The sequence below is a fragment of the Pieris rapae genome, chromosome 18 (assembly GCF_905147795.1).
Source record: "Pieris rapae chromosome 18, ilPieRapa1.1, whole genome shotgun sequence".
Taxonomy (NCBI): Eukaryota; Metazoa; Arthropoda; class Insecta; order Lepidoptera; family Pieridae; genus Pieris; species Pieris rapae.
The window spans coordinates 3,777,588-3,794,788 of NC_059526.1; the positions used below are offsets into that span (position 1 = coordinate 3,777,588).

The 17,201-nt window shown below is 31.9% G+C and overlaps 1 protein-coding gene and 2 long non-coding RNA genes across 19 annotated transcripts in view; 2 read left to right on the plus strand and 1 right to left on the minus strand.

Annotated features, from left to right (window-relative positions):
* The window catches only part of LOC110999612 (mucin-3A), a 65,808-nt gene that overhangs the window by 17,362 nt on the left and 31,245 nt on the right, over positions 1-17,201 (minus strand). The window lies entirely within an intron of this gene.
* On the plus strand, positions 8,698-10,522 carry LOC123689953. Its single transcript, XR_006750806.1, has 2 exons — positions 8,698-9,834; positions 9,898-10,522. It is a non-coding gene; the product is annotated as an uncharacterized LOC123689953 (long non-coding RNA).
* On the plus strand, positions 11,974-12,402 carry LOC123689952. The gene is made up of 2 exons (XR_006750805.1): positions 11,974-12,034; positions 12,154-12,402. It is a non-coding gene; the product is annotated as an uncharacterized LOC123689952 (long non-coding RNA).

Consider the following 17,201-nt stretch of genomic DNA (forward strand, 5'->3'; position numbering starts at 1 on the left):
ATGAGTAGGGATGCCAACAGGCTCGAATTTAATGACGTGGAAAAAGTGATATCATCATGATCCTATGTTCCAAATTAAACGTATTTTATTTTTTTATTTATTTTTTATTGTTCAGTATTAACAGAGGCAAATATATTGGCATATATTTGAGCATTACATATTACTATTATTTGAATTATACATCCGATATTGTATCTTAATTCAAGTTAGTTTAACAAGTAATCCTTTTAAAGATCAATGATCTGTAAAGAATTTTAATATAGAAGTTCATATTGAAGGAATCGCCGGAGCGAAAGTGGTCTCGTATCACTTTCATGCGAGCGCAAACCGGCTGACTTTCAATAATGTTAAAACTGTATTGGTTTACGTGTGTTGCAAGATGTTGGTTTGTCGTCTAAGTAGAGGAAGTCTTACAGTTAAGAACGCAGACTCTTAGTCTTAAGGAAAACACATTGTTTGAAGGAGATTTCTGATTCCAATTATTTAAGATTAGCTACAAGAACAATGGAGGAGCTGCCCATCTATAGTCTATACGTATAGTTTAAATCCAATTGTATTTTTTTTTGAGTTTTATTAGATTATGTGATATTTTACAACGGTTTTTTTTGTTATAGTTAAAACAACTTTCAAAACTTAAACATAATTCTTAGTGATATAATTGTAGTTAATTCTCATAAACCGAATAACTAACCTTAGTAATAATTAAAATGTATTATTAAAAGGAGTCCCTTTAGGCAAGGTTCCGCAGATACTGGCAGCGTTCCCCCTTTGAATAGCTAACAAACTGTTTTTTTTAACATTAGGTCTCTGGTATTACCAACTGAATAAATAAGTATTATATATCGGCTGGTTGTTGGTGAGATTAGTTTTAATGCCGTTGCTTTTAAAAACGTTGAATAATTATTTTCTAATTAAGTCCTGATATCGAAACTAATGCAACCAGGATATGCGTCCTTGATTTACACCTTTCGATAATTACTAGTTAATTATAAGCAATTAGTGATTGTGCAAAGTTATAATTGTTTATATGACAAATCAATTTATATATGTCATGAGAACAATTAGTATTTATAAATGTCAAAGTTAATATTTACTTTAATCAAAACAAAGCAGATTTATTAAAACAAAAGACAATTAAGAGTGTGCTAAGTAGGGAAGCGTGCGATTCTCTCTATCAGCACTGTACAAATTGAGTGATCGTTAAACATCTTAATGGCTTCGTGCCGATGCCTCAACTACAACATGGCGATACCAAAGATTTTTTCCTAACGCCATCAAATGTTTAAAACAAAGCGGGTTTAAATTCAACAAGTTCAGTTCTGGCCAGAGGACTTTTTTCTTTATGTTCATTATACTATTTAAAACGTTCTTAAATCAAAGAACAGTAACATTTACATAATCAAAAAGTGTTATTAAGTAAGAGCGTGTCTTATTTACCATTTACGAAAAGCAAATAGATCTTATCTAGAGAAGATCTTCACGGATTTCCGTAACGTCTGTATTAAGAAAACATCCTTTTTTATGAAGAGAAATCTCTGATTGTATTTGCTCGCACGGTTAAGTAACATCCACAGATGAAGCCACGTTTTATTATAAATAATTAGACTCAATGTTAAAAAAAATGCAACCTTAAAATTTCCATTTAGTACGAGCTACTTCGGCCACTCTTTTCAATCAAATGAATTCAATGAAAAGTTGATGATAACAATTCTTTATTTGCTGTTGTATATTTGTGCATAGTATGTGGTATTATATATTTAGTTTTAATTTAGATTGATCTAAAATTAGATGTCTAGACAGGTACATAAGTCACCGCAATATGGTATAATGAAATGAAAAATATGGTATCGCAGAAATATTTGCATATAAAATAGTATTTTACGAAACTTTCATATAGCGTAAATTATTGTAACCAATCAAGTGGTATTGGGTCGAAACAGAATTATATAACTATTTCTAAGGGATTCGCACTAGTTACGATTAATAGAGGAAACATTTATTGCTGTACATAATTTGTATGAAAATTATACCATATTTAAATTGTCTTATAGTGCTGATTAATAAAAAGAGCACAAAATAAATAAGGTACAGTTATTTAGTATTATAAAAAAATCTTTCTTTTATGGAGGCAAATGCTGGTTTGTTTGACACTGATTTATGTTAAAGGTAAGAGTGTTTAGGTCATCTGTTCTCCACTATTTCGGATCGCCAGAAGGTCTTAAAAAGAAGTGAAAATCAATGATACATAAACAATTCTTATTATAACATGTTGCAACAATAACAAATACAAAATTATATATAAGGAAGCCCCATGGGGTATGTGAATTTGTGTGTGTGTGTGTGTGTGTGTGTATTAATAGATATAGTATCATAAATTACACTTTTTTTTCACTACGCATAGAGTAATAATACAAAGAAATAATTTGAGCAATCTCTTATTTAGAATTTAACTGAATGCTATTAGATAGAAAGAACCCAATCTCTCTTAATTAAAGTCTTTGTAGTCTAAATGGTATGTAGGTTTCTGACAAATAAATTGTAAAGATACATTATTATTCAACCCACACTTATTGGTGAGCTGAACTGGTAATATCATTAATTATGCTCATTTAAAAGGGTATTTAAGAGTCATTAAAATAAATTTACGCCCAGCGCCATCTTTCGATAGATTCATACATTAAACATTTTGTCTTTTTTTATTTATTTATTGATAAAAAGCTTGCCAAAAAATATCACAACATACGATTTTAATGTGACCAGCACTTATAGGCAAACATGACATACACGAAGAGATCAAAACAAAACAAAAGAACTATTTGACAAAACAAAAAATTACTAGTAAAAAAATATAAACTTAAGAAACTGAACAAAAATCGATTTCAATGTGTGAGGTGACTATAGATATCCAGATCTAGCTCGTTTACCAAAATGCTTAATCTGGATATCGGTGAGCTTTGCCAAAACGCGTTCTACGAAATGGTGAGACAAATGAAATGTTGTATTGAGAGCCTTATGATGGCTCTGTTTAAAATATCATAAAATATAATGAATGTATGGACGAATTTTTAAGGCCTGTGTTTTATTATCTCTTAAGCATTATCAAAAAAGTTTAATCTTTATTCGGTTGAGAAAGATAATATATATTTAAATTTCTAAAACATACCTTGATTAAATTAACTTGTGTCTGGTCTAACTTTTAGTACTAAAAGTTATATAGACCCTAAAATGCTTTAAATAAATGTAAACTAACATAAATCATTAAATTTATGTATCATTAAAGAATTAATATATAACCTATATTCGTAGAAGTCAAGTGTCGATCCAAAATTAAGAACTACCTTGACATTTACATAAGAAGCATTAACATTTAGTGATGTCATATTGTTTATATATGTAATGTCAAAATTAATGGCTGATGCATGTCAAATGTCATCTGCCAATTAATGCCTATATAAGAGCATCTGAATCAGAATTGTTAAAATGTCATTTAAAATAAACAGATAATGAGAACGCTTATTATGATATGCAGGTACAGAGCTAGATGGCCTAGTGGCTTCATCTTGACTTACATCTTTGAGGTTGTTCGTTTGACTGACTGTGCAGCAATGCACTTTCTGTCTATGTGTATATGTATTTAACATTAGCTCCACTGGTGTAAGAAAATATCGTGAGAGGTTTTTCCCATGGCTTGCATAGACCCTAAAAGTCGACGGCCTGTGTCAGGCAGAAGGCTGATCACCTACTGGCCTATTAGAAAATACGAAAATTCACGAAACATAGAAATCGGATACCCAGAAGAACTAATAAATCCTTTGAAGCTTTTCCATTTATATTGAACGAAGGCGAAGGGAAGTAATTTCGGAACGGTGACTTTTCGCATGTGTTATAGTTCAAATATTAATTTTTACAAAACAATAATATACGTGTTAATAAGTATACGAATAAATAAATATTACAATATTGAACTCTTGAACAGTAAAAAAGCTTAAAAGGATATGTCATAATCTGTAATCACCCACAACAAACCGTATAAGAAAACTTAACAAAATACAAACATACGAATAAATCATACCATCCCACGAGTACCATTAAAGGAGAGTTTCGAAACGAATATCTATGAAATTATTTCTACATAGTTTTATTTTTTACAAGCAGTTCGTGGTTGTAGCATGATAACCTCGTATGTCCAGAGAACCAAACATTACAGGAAATCAAAAAACGACATTGTTCGTTAAAATATTATTGTACTTTTGTCCATATTTTTGAATGGTAAAAAGGACCTATTTATTAATAACATAAATAAGTCTTTCCAATTGACGATACAAAAGTGATTTGTAAACTAATATATAGTTTCAGTTTGCGTCGCTTAAATGTATGTCAGGCGTAAGTCCAATTATCATGATATTCGATTTTCTCTTGCATATGGGACAGATGAGCAAAAACTATCACTTTCATAATATACATAATGAAGCTAACCTTAATAAATTAATTTCAACACTTTCAAGTCATCAAAAGTAAATTATTGCAAATGTAATTAATTTAATATTGACCTTAAGATCTTTAAATGGAATAAGGTCGGCTAAGACACGTATTAGTTTACGTTTTATTATTTTATTATATTAATAATTACATCAACAAGCCTTTGATTGATGTGAGAAGATTTGCTTACAAAAGTAAACATCCCTATGATTTTTTATCCATGAGTTTAAGTTATCGTTTATTGTATAACTGTATTCATCTATATAAAACGTATGTATATTTAAAAATAATGTTGAATCAATATTGTTTTAACAGTAATTTTTTTTCTTGTTAAGTAATATATAAAACTTTGCGTTGATTCGTTTATTTCTAGTAAATAGTAAATGCATTGCGTAAGTCTTGTGTTAGCCGGTTCGATTCTTAAAAAAATAAATACCGTTATCCACTGAAAAACAAACGAAATTTGTGCAAACATAGTCTTGGCTATTAGCAGTATTTTAATTTAAATTATCCATCATATTTACTGAATCTTAATTAATTGTATAATAAAAATACATAAAATATATTTAAAAATATAGTATTAAGGCCGGCAAAGTTATATAGATGAAAAGATAAATAAGTTAAATATTTTTTAATTGAAATCAATTACTACCTGTACTAGACTTTCAGACCTGTCCTATTAAGACATAATTCAAGGCTATCTAAGTATCTGTTATTAGAATCAATTTTTTTCGTAGTAATATAAAAATATAAGTTAACATTCGTACAAGTTTTCTAGTAAATATAATAATATAATATGTAATAGTAAATGCAATCTAAATCTTGACCCAAGAAGATACTTTAATAATAGGGTACTAGGTTTAAGTATAAGTAAATAATAAGCAGGTTAATTGTTGAAAACAAAGCCAATGAATAAGGATAAAAATACACGTAAGTATGTTGTACAGATATTGTTCTACACAAATGCACCTACAGTTCTTAGGCCTAAATCCAGTAGAAGCATTGTTTTGTATTTAGAAGTAACCGCTTCACACTGGGTAATTTTAAAACTTACCCGATGCAAGGCTATGTGATTATAAGTGGAATATTTTAAAAATTCATGACTTTTAACTGTAATGTGTGAATCAGACCTTTAAATAATGACCTTGTTCTTCTTTTAAAGTAATTTATTTATAAATAACCATTTGAACAAATTTAATAGTTTTATCTTCTCATGAAAGTGTGAATTTAAACTTCAAATCGTGTAACATTACGTTTAAAAATAAAATATAGTAATAGAATACAACATTTTATTATTATTATACAAAGAATTACTCAGCAGACGAACACCGAAGAATTTATTGTAGCGTTTGGTAGCGTGTGGCGGAAACGCTATTGCGCGTGCGCGATTCTTAGTTATACGTTTTGGCGCCTTTTTGATTAGTTTCTTCATTTTGTTTCATTCTTAATAATTTAGTTTTGGCTTATAAATATACTTCTACGAGACTTATATTTTAGATGCAATATCAAGAATTAATGGTATGGATTATTCATTCAACGTATTTTTCCCAATCATTGAAATGATTTGCAGGTCAACGTGCAGTTTGCATGCGTACGTACGTAAGTTTATTTTATCATTGTGTTTAAATATATTATAACACGCTTTTTGTGTTTATTTCATTTATTAGACTTTCTTACGTATATGTCGGCGTTCCGCCATAATTATCACGTCCAGACTCCATTATAATGAAAACACACAACTAGTATCACTTGATTTATTTATCACACGATTTTAGCACAATAACTAACCCAAAATGCGAGCTGCCATCTTTTTTATACAAACCAACTGTCGTTTTAAATTTTAACGTTTAACAACTGTAAATTCATGTAATCAAAATTACTGTACAATTAATTACGAAATATAGTTTAAAAATCAACATTAATATTATAATGAATTTTACATAATTCCAAATGATTTATTTTACACAAATTACTTTACTTTACAATTTATTTTAATAACAAAACGACCATTAATAATAACAAAGTTCGTCGACAGATGGCGTTATTTACAAATATAAACATGGTAATTATTACACAGAATAATGTGTTTAGAATAACAAAACGACCATTAATAATAACAACGTTCGTCGACAGATGGCGTTATTTACAAATATAAACATGGTAATTATTACACAGAATAATGTGTTTAGAATTTACTTTGAAAGTTTCTAAAGTTATATAAAAATCAATCTAAATATTATTAACATGATTTTATATTAATTGGCGCCCATACGGCCATACTGACTCCAGCGCGTCCCTTGCGCTGTTTTAGGTTGTAACAAATTTAAACAAGGCAATTATCATTACAATTAGCCAACACATAAAGGCATTACTCATTACATCTAGCCAACACATAAGGCATCGCTCATCACGAGATCTAGCCAACACATAAGGCATCGCTCATCACGAGATCTAGCCAACACATAAGGCATCGCTCATCACGAGATCTAGCCAACACATAAGGCATCACTCATCACGAGATCTAGCCAACATATAAGGCATCACTCATCACGAGATCTAGCCAACATATAAGGCATCACTCATCACGAGATCTAGCCAACACATAAGGCATCACTCATCACGAGATCTAGCCCACACACAAGGCATCACTCATTACGAGATCTAGCCCACACACAAGGCATCACTCATTTAGAGATCTAGCCCACACACAAGGCATCACTCATTTAGAGATCTAGCCCACACAAGGCATCACCCATCCTGGGTTCAGCCAACAAGACCAGGATCAAGGATACGCATGGTGGCCAGCCAGCGTTTTAGGAAGGATATTGGATAGGTAAAACACATTTTTATTTTTTCATAAACATGTCAATGCATATACATAAAATAATTATTACCTTTAATTAGATTAGTTATTCAGTAATTCAATGCAATTACCTAGATCCAAAAACGTCAGTAGAAGAGGTCGAGGCCTCCTCACATAAAACTCTCCGACAAATCTTCCGCCGATACGGTCAATTCGACTGAAGTATAAACTCATGGCGTTCAAAGAATTGCTCCAATTGGTTACTCAACCAACCACAACATGTAAACCGCCTCGGCCTGCTGACATCTAGACTAAGAATTATAAAGCAGTTCTTCTCAAAAGCAGTCTAATGACAGAATATACCGATACCCGTTCTCTTTAAAAAAAGATATATTAAAAATTAAAACCCACAGTAAAATGGTATCACAAAATACTTGATATATATTTTTTTGTCATCACACTATTATCACATTAGTTATTCACATCAAATTACATTCATGCACCTGATGTTCGTCAAAAATATTAGAAGGTTTAATTTTACAATTACTTTTACAGTTACATTTACAACTTAAATTCAAATCTTAATTACTCATATCTGTAACGTATGGAATGTTTCGCTTATGATGGTTGATATAAAATGCACACTTAAGTTTTTAGTAATGGGCCAAACCCAGCATAATAGAATAAGAACGAAAAGTGGGTAGAACGAATACGCAACGTACGGTAGACAAAAATCACTGCATTTTGATGTGTAGAATGTAACTGAGCTGAAGAGGAAGCGTTTTGGATTGAGTATTCATACAAAGTTGATATTTGTCATGACAACTATGAATAAAATTAAAATAAAACACGTTTATTTTGGAACATAAGATCGTCAAGGTATCACATTTTCCACGTCACCAAATTCGATCCCGTAGGCATCCCTACTCATTGGCAAAGAAGACAGGGTGTAGGCCGAGAGAAAAAGCCGACGTAAAAAACTCTCGGTAATTTTTAAAATAAAATAAGTCATCAAACAATACTACAACGCTCATAGCAAATTAATTAGAAGTAGCTTGCCCAGCACTAGTCCTAGGCCCTTTCATCAACTAGACAATCGCTGACTTTATAGTAAGCCTTTTTACACAGCTCCTCTTTTTAATACATTTCCCAAATTTATTAAAAGACAGAGATACAAGAGCATCTGGGATTTTATATTAAAGAAGAGAATCCCTTTTCCCAAAAAGAATTAGTAACTAAACCACTCGAATCAAATTTAATTTTTTTTTGTGAACAGTTAACGTCTCCAAATATTTGAATGATCAAATTTATATTTACAACTTTGATTTGGATTTTACTTTACCATATGTGCAAAATATTAGAGAATGTTTATAATGACCGATATAAAATTCTCTTTTCGCTTTCAGCGATGACGAAAAGTAAAAATACATAAATTTACCGAAAGACATACGTAAATATTAAACACAAAAGCTGTTTTTTTTTAATAGTGTCATCTGATTAGGGAATTCCGTGAAAGCCAGATGCTATATCTAAGCATCTGTAATATCGGGCTCTGCCTAATCTCTAAATTTGGTCTGCTAATATCTCTAACCGCACTTGAATTCAACACGCAAAGATCAACGCAAAGTTGGTCCGTCCCGTTCTTTTTCTCGATTCATAAAATTCATATCTTATTATGACTTTCTCGAATTAATTGACAATTTTAATAGTTTTAAAAAGTCTTATACCTTTCTTTGAACAATTAATTACATATTTTGTTGTAGTAAGTTTAATAAATGAACAATACTTAATAGTTTAATTTAGCGAGTTACATTCGTCATTTTGACGGTAGTAGCAATTTTACTCTAGATGACCCACACAACGGCAGAAATCTCATTTAATAAACTGTGCCATGAAAACCGGTATTGTTGTTACTGAATTATGACGAAATAACGTTATGCTTAGACGAATTTCTCACTTTGCAGTCCCGGTAACACGACAACGACAAACGACCCGGTTTAAGAAAGTGAAACGAACGAATTGATATTTTGAAGATACCATAACACGGGATCTTTGTTATATCATTATATTTACTCTACTTTCGATTTTACGCCTACGAAATATTATAAGAACTGATAAGAATTTATTTAGTGAATCGGAGGTAATTCTCAGTTACTCAGATCGAAAAAACTCAGGGTAAATACCTGTGATCACCGCAACCATTACCTCGGCGTCGGTAGCTTCTGGACGAATCCTCTTAAAAAGCGCCCATGCCGTTGTAGCGTACTCTGCGTAGGAATTCGCTTGCTCGGAAGTGTAGTTGCGCCATTTCTGCACGTCATCTGCGTACCGAAATTCGTTGCCAAACGTATGGATCAGCTCCTCCTTCACTTGCTCCCAGGTGGTTGAATGCAGAGACCAGGTGTCAGCCCATGTTTTGGCTCGTCCTCTTAACTGCAAAATGGCCTTCATTCGAGCTTCATGTGGAGGGACCATCAGCTTCGTGATAGTTTCGTCTACGTTAGCGCACCAGTCCCTGATGTCGTGCGATCTCTCATCAGGGTTAAACGGAGGTAGGTAGAAGTCATGGTGCCGTCGGAGGGTTGCATCATCTGCTGATAGTGTTGCTTTCACAGCGCTTGTCGCGGCAGTCTTCGTAATGGAGGTCAAGAGACCCATCACTTGTTCCATAGTGAAGGTCGTGTCGTTTGAAGAGTCCGAAGTCTCTTGGGGATGTGATCCCACCGCTGCTGTCGGCGTTCCGCCATAATTATCACGTCCAGACTCCATTATAATGAAAACACACAACTAGTATCACTTGATTTATTTATCACACGATTTTAGCACAATAACTAACCCAAAATGCGAGCTGCCATCTTTTTTATACAAACCAACTGTCGTTTTAAATTTTAACGTTTAACAACTGTAAATTCATGTAATCAAAATTACTGTACAATTAATTACGAAATATAGTTTAAAAATCAACATTAATATTATAATGAATTTTACATAATTCCAAATGATTTATTTTACACAAATTACTTTACTTTACAATTTATTTTAATAACAAAACGACCATTAATAATAACAAAGTTCGTCGACAGATGGCGTTATTTACAAATATAAACATGGTAATTATTACACAGAATAATGTGTTTAGAATAACAAAACGACCATTAATAATAACAACGTTCGTCGACAGATGGCGTTATTTACAAATATAAACATGGTAATTATTACACAGAATAATGTGTTTAGAATTTACTTTGAAAGTTTCTAAAGTTATATAAAAATCAATCTAAATATTATTAACATGATTTTATATTAATTGGCGCCCATATATACGATAGTATCACGTGCTTATATTTTGAAATACATATATTTACGATATTTGTTATAGATATAAAAGCATGTATCATAGTTATAGTCGTTTTTAAACTAGATGTAATACTAGTATAACCATGTTATATAACGGGTATAGTGTAAAAATTAGTTCTTATAAGATGTGGATTCTTCTCATTTAGATGATGAAAGCTGTTTAAGCTTTGATATAGAGCTCTTTTTTGTGTTAGAGGTAATGGTTACTTAAGCTATTAAGTAAATATATATTACCTATATATCCTACCGGAAACTAAGAACGACTTTTCTTATCCTTGAGTCAGACGTTAAGTAATTATCAGTAAATAGTTAAGTTACATTGCTACGTTATCTTTTTATATAATTTTAAAAAGAAACTTATCATTAGAAATAGACAAAATAATTAGGAGTACGGCTATAAGTAAAAGTTTAAATAGAGCGTTTAACCTACTGATGTAAACTTATAAACCTATAATCAAACCGTCGCATGAAGAGCGCAATTAAATACAAGTTGAAAAAATACCGGTACCTATTTGGTAATAACGTAAAAACATGTACCACCAATGATATAAATAACTTAAAGTTCACTTGTTCAAGGAAAAAGTGTCCTCAATTTAATATTCAAATACCATTTAATGTGTTACATTTAATTATTTCCTGACGCATAATCTTATATCTAAATCAATTTCAATATCTATTAGTATGTACTACAATAAAAATGCAAATTTATATCATAAAATAATATATCGTTTCATGATATTTTTTTTTTCTTCAATGTCTGGACTTCGAATCGTAGATTTTAGGATTTGCCGGTTTTCTCATGATTGTATCGTTAATTTAACAGAGAATATTTAATAACACGCAGAGAGAGAAATGTTCACAGGCGTGATTCGAATGCATGACTTCAAGCTGGCCGGAAAAACCATTCAGAAACCAAATAGGACTGGTGGACTAGGAGACGATGCCGCGAAAATGAATCGCGACACCACTTTTTTTTTAACTTTTTCTCCTAATATACGAAGGCCAAAGGCAACGGAGCAATGCGTATAGGTATCATATAATGAATATGAATATGAATATTTTGTAAGCACCAGTCGAAACGTCCTGAAACAGATAATAGGAAATATACGGTAATAGAAGTATAGGTTGTCATGTGTAAGTTGGCGTGTGGCAGAAAAAGGTACTAATTTTGACAGTTGTGTTGACAGTTCTAACAGCTTGGTAGCCTCACGTGTGTCGGTGCTAATAATTTGTGTTTTAAAGTGTAAAAATCATTACGAAACATGCCAAAAGTAGTGCGGAGTGCAGCTAGAGAAATTATTCTAGCTGTAAAACGTTTTTGTGAAGAGGAGAAACGTAACAATGGGCCGATTATTCCATTTCAACAAGTGAATGCTCGAACAGCGGCTTTGACAGGTAAAGTATTGCCAGTTAAAAGTGATATTTATATCCCCAAATTTAGGGAAAAATAATAATTGCTTTTGAAAGTAAATGTGATTGATGGATAACTTAAAATATTTTTTGTTTTATTTAAGGTGTTTCTGAAAGAACCGTGAACCGTATAGTTTCAGAGGGAAAAATCATGGAAAGTAATTTTACAGCGAGAACTGAAGTCCCTAATCAAGCAGCTCAAGGACCTTCCACATCCACAGCTTGTGATGACAATTCCACACCAGAGAACACTACTTCCGAGGCTAAGACGATAAAACTAGTCACTCCAGGTAAAAGTAGAAAAAGAAAATTAACTGTTTCTGATTTGGATGACTTTGATCTTTGTGTTATTAGACGCAAAATCCAATCTTATTATTTAAATAATTCCGTCCCTACTCTCAGAAAATTACATTGAGATCTAAAGGCAGACATCAATTTCAAGGGTAGTATAGAATCTCTCAGAAAAATACTACACAAGTTGGGATTTAGTTATAAAAAGAATAAATCCAAAAGGATGGTTCTCATGGAGCGATATGATGTTGTTGCCTGGCGATCAAGATTTTTACGAGAAATAGACAATAATAGAAGGAGTGACAATCCGAGGCCAATCGTTTATTTGGACGAGACTTATTTACACCCTGGCTATAAAGTTAAAAAATGTTGGCAGTCTGAGGAAACTGAAGGTGTCCTTACAGAAGTCTCAGAAGGTCAGAGATGGATCATAGTGAATGCCGGAAGTGAGAAAGGTTTTATCCCCAATAGTCTTTTGTGTTTCAAATCTAAGACCAAAAGTGGAGATTATCACGACGAGATGAATGGAGATAACTTCAGTAAATGGCTACAAGAAAAGCTTATCCCAAACTTAGAGCCCAATTCATTAATAGTGATGGACAATGCGTCATATCACTGTATTAAAATAAATAAACGCGTGACAATGAACAGTAAGAAACAAGAGATGCAAGATTTCATAAAAAAAAACAATCTTTCATACTTGGAAACCATGAAAAAAGCAGAATTGTATGAAATTATAAAAACAATCAATCAGGAGAATGTCTACTTAATTGATGAAATATTAAAGAAACATGGTCATAAGGCTGTAAGACTTCCGCCTTATCATTGTGACTTTAATGCAATAGAATTCATTTGGAGTTCGTTCAAAAGAATATTTGCAGACACAAATGTTACTGGCCTCTCTGAAAACATGGAACAGAGAATCCATAGTGCATTTTCCAAAATAACTGCTGAAGAATGGCAGAAACACTGTAATCACGTTATAAATGTTGAAAATAATTATCGTATGACAGACAACCGCCTTGAAACAGTAATGGAACCATTTTTAATTGATTTGAATAGCAGCGACTCAGATTCTTCTGACACAGATGACTCTGAAGAATTCATGGAAGGAATAATGCCTCTAACAGACCATAATTACCATAAAAAATAATTTTTTGTTATTAAGTTTTTTATTTACCTTTAATGTAATATCTAAGAATATCCATCAATCCAAACTAAACAAAAAAAGTGGCAACACAGAGGGTTGTAGGAGGCGCCGCCACTGGAACGCCAACTTATACTTGACAGTCTATATCAGTCTAGCAGATTGACAGCACTATTACTTGGTAATAGTTGTGGCAAACAGGGAAAACAAGGCTCTAAATAGTCTGAAAGGAGGATTGGAGAAGGGCACGGGGAAAAGGCTTTGTGGTCACTCGTCCCATCTGTATTATTAATATTAATTGAGACAGAGGTTATAGTTCAGGCATGAACTAGCATTTAGAAGCCTCACCATACCACACTCCCTGCTCCACTTTTTTTATTTTTATAAAGGAGGTTAAAATGCACAAAGTCAGGTACAGTAAGCATATGCAGTCGCTATCGCGGGGTCTGTGGGGATGGTTGAAACCCGAACCCTCTGAGAAACCCGACCCACAAAAAATTCCTCATGAACCCTCCATATCGCCTGCGCTCGGGTCGCACTAGGCATTCAACTCAGGGAAACTCCCTGCTCCACTGCACAACCCTAGCCAACCAGATAAAGGTCTAAAAACAACTTTTATTTTTATTTTTTACATACAATGTTGTGGTTATAAATTGGTGCAATCCGCAACCTTGCTTATCCGGAAACCTAATCTGACCAAAGAATAACAGGTAGCAAAACAAGTACGTAAAGATCACTTGTTTGTCGAGTAGAGTACCACTTACATATATTCTTTAGAGCCGTCAAAAAACTCAACAAGGGTTTAATATCAACCAGCTTTATCAAGCTCAAATAGTTATTGTTTGTGCTTTTAGGCAATGATTTAAACGTTAACTAGTACGTTTATGAATATGATAAATATTCTTAAGCGTACACTGAAAAATAGTGCTGCACCATCACTATATGTATTTAAATTGTAATATTTTTTTGTATATAACACCATTAAGAAAGATTGTATTGTATTTATTCGTAATAACGACTGTAATGCAAATAAAATATAAAGTGTCATAAAGTTTATTTCAAATCAAGCCGGTTTTTTCATAAAGTTTTTCAACGTCTGCTTTTTTAAGTTTTTTTGAACAGTCTTTGAATTATGATTTGCATAATTTAATAAACTAGAGTATTTATTAACCTTTTAATCATCAGCGGAAATTTTGATGATAGTTATAATTTATTAGTGTTAAGCAAAATTTTGAACCAAATCACACTTTAACATGATTAAGTAAAATATAGTTCATCTCAATACAACATAATAAAAATCAAATCAGTACAATGTTTGCGCATAGCAAACTAAATTATTGCGATGCGTTTGAATTGCCTAACGCAATGTTACATACGGAATAATATATGAGATGGTGAACGTGAGACCACTGTATATCTCTTAAATATTACTCAAATATACATATAATAAAAATGTTTTGGTTACATTGATGATTTTATTTATACTTTTCCCATCTTTTAATATGAGTGTGATTAAACTCAGGGTTAGTAAGTGTTAAGGAAAACCATTGGTGTTTGGATTACTCCACACACATAGAAGCACAAAGGTATGGTAAGGAAACAAGTGTCTTGTACCGAAAAATCAATGATCACACATCATACATATAAACATAATAATAAATAAATCAGTGGCGCTACAACCTCTTTAGGTGTTGGCCTCAGATTTCTGAATCTGTTTCATGATCATTTTTAAATTTAATAGGCAAGTAGGTGATCAGCCTCCAGTGCCTGACACACGTCGTCGACTTTTTGGGTCTAAGACATGTCGGTATCCTCACGATGTATTCCTTCACCGTTCAAAAGCACTGTTCAGCAAATTTTAAATACGCACATATAAAGAAATTCCATTGGTGCACAGGGATCGAACCTCCGACCTAAAGTCATGACATGAAAGAGAGAGTGAGACATGAGATTCGCACGCTGAAGCCACTATGCCAACACTGCTCAATTGCACATATAAACATACTGAAATCAAAATAACCTACTTGCCTAAAAAATGAGATGCACAAAACGAAAAAAAAACTTATATTGGGGGATGACTTATATTATTATTAGACACGTGCAAAGCCGCATAGTCTTACCTAAAGCAACTTTCAAACTGAAATAATGCAACAATCTTACAATCATCTCTAACACGAGTGTTCTAGTAAAATTCTTATCTAATGTTCTGATGTTTCTAAGTAAAAATGAAAGTTTAAAACTTTAAAGAATACAGACAGTTTTATGTTAAATAATATAATTAAATCATGAAATTGTTACATGATGTGTTGTTGGTAGACAATTCTAAATACCAACTGTATACAGACAGTAATGATAGATTTATAAAATTCGTTTTGTTTTTCATTGGAATTATAGGAAGTAATAAAATCTATTAAAAAAAGATTATACAGGTATTGAAATACCAAGTTTTGAGTTAGCTTCAAAACTTAAAGATGGTAGTGATCGGAAAAGGGACTCCAATACCTTTTACTTTTCGGGACATTAAGAGGAATAATACAGAATTTAGTCGATAAGTTTATAATATGAGAAGCAGTTCTATCAACGATGGGGCAAGACATATAAAAGTGATGTCCAAATAAAAACGTTTTATTCTTAAAATAAACCTTGATCATTTTTTAAAGTACTTGCTTTTAGCCTTTATCGCAATAAGAGTGTACCATATATTGTCATCAATTCTTACCCTCAAAAATAATTTCGTGTAATCATACGATTTCTAAACGATGCAACTTGCTTGAGAGATCATAAAATCATGTACCATTCGATGAATTGCGTAAGTATGTTATGCATCTGCAATTCCATATGTAAACGATGCAATTTCGTGGGCGATTGAGTTCAAACTACCAAATTGTATTAAGGCTACGTTGCTGTCAGGCAATGTTGGTTCAATATGGAAGAACATTTCTCCTTGTAATCTATCTTGCTATAAGTGGATTTTCTGGACTGGACACAATTATTGTTTATTTAACGCAAAGTCAAAACACATAGTGAATAAATTCATGTAGTTTTCAGGCATTAAGCACCAAATGTCAAAATTGTCTTTGTCCCTTTGACAAAGGAAATTTTTTGATAAAGAATGAAATCAATATTAGGTTTTTCTAAATGTAGTGTGTAGCGTATCGTAGATACGCACTAAAATATACATACTATATAGTGTAGTATTTTCTATACGATTTTGATGTATGTGGCAATATAAATACAGGACACTTAGAAAAGAAGAAAACAGACGTCACTCAGAACAGACTTTTAAGATGAGTGAGCATGTATTTTTTCCTATGAGCCTTTCTATTAGAATATAAATTAATTACCGTTGTTTGTGAAGAAATATATCAATTTAACAAAGATAAAAATGGGTTGTGATTTATAAAAATATAGAACATCCCATAAGTGTACTGTTTTAAATACTTTCCCAGTTTAAACTGCATAAATATGTGCAATGATTATGCATTTAGACAAAAACTGTTTATTTCTACCTATACTTTATTCTACAAGGAAAATAATATCTAAAGGTATGTATTATATAATTATCAAATGTCAGTATAAAGAAATATACTTAAGAATAAGATTTTGATTAATCCCTTTAACTTTCTATTGTTTTATTTTGAATATCAAAATGTATAAATGTAAATAAACAGGAGATAATAATTGCTACACAGGAAAAAATTAAAGTTTAATTAT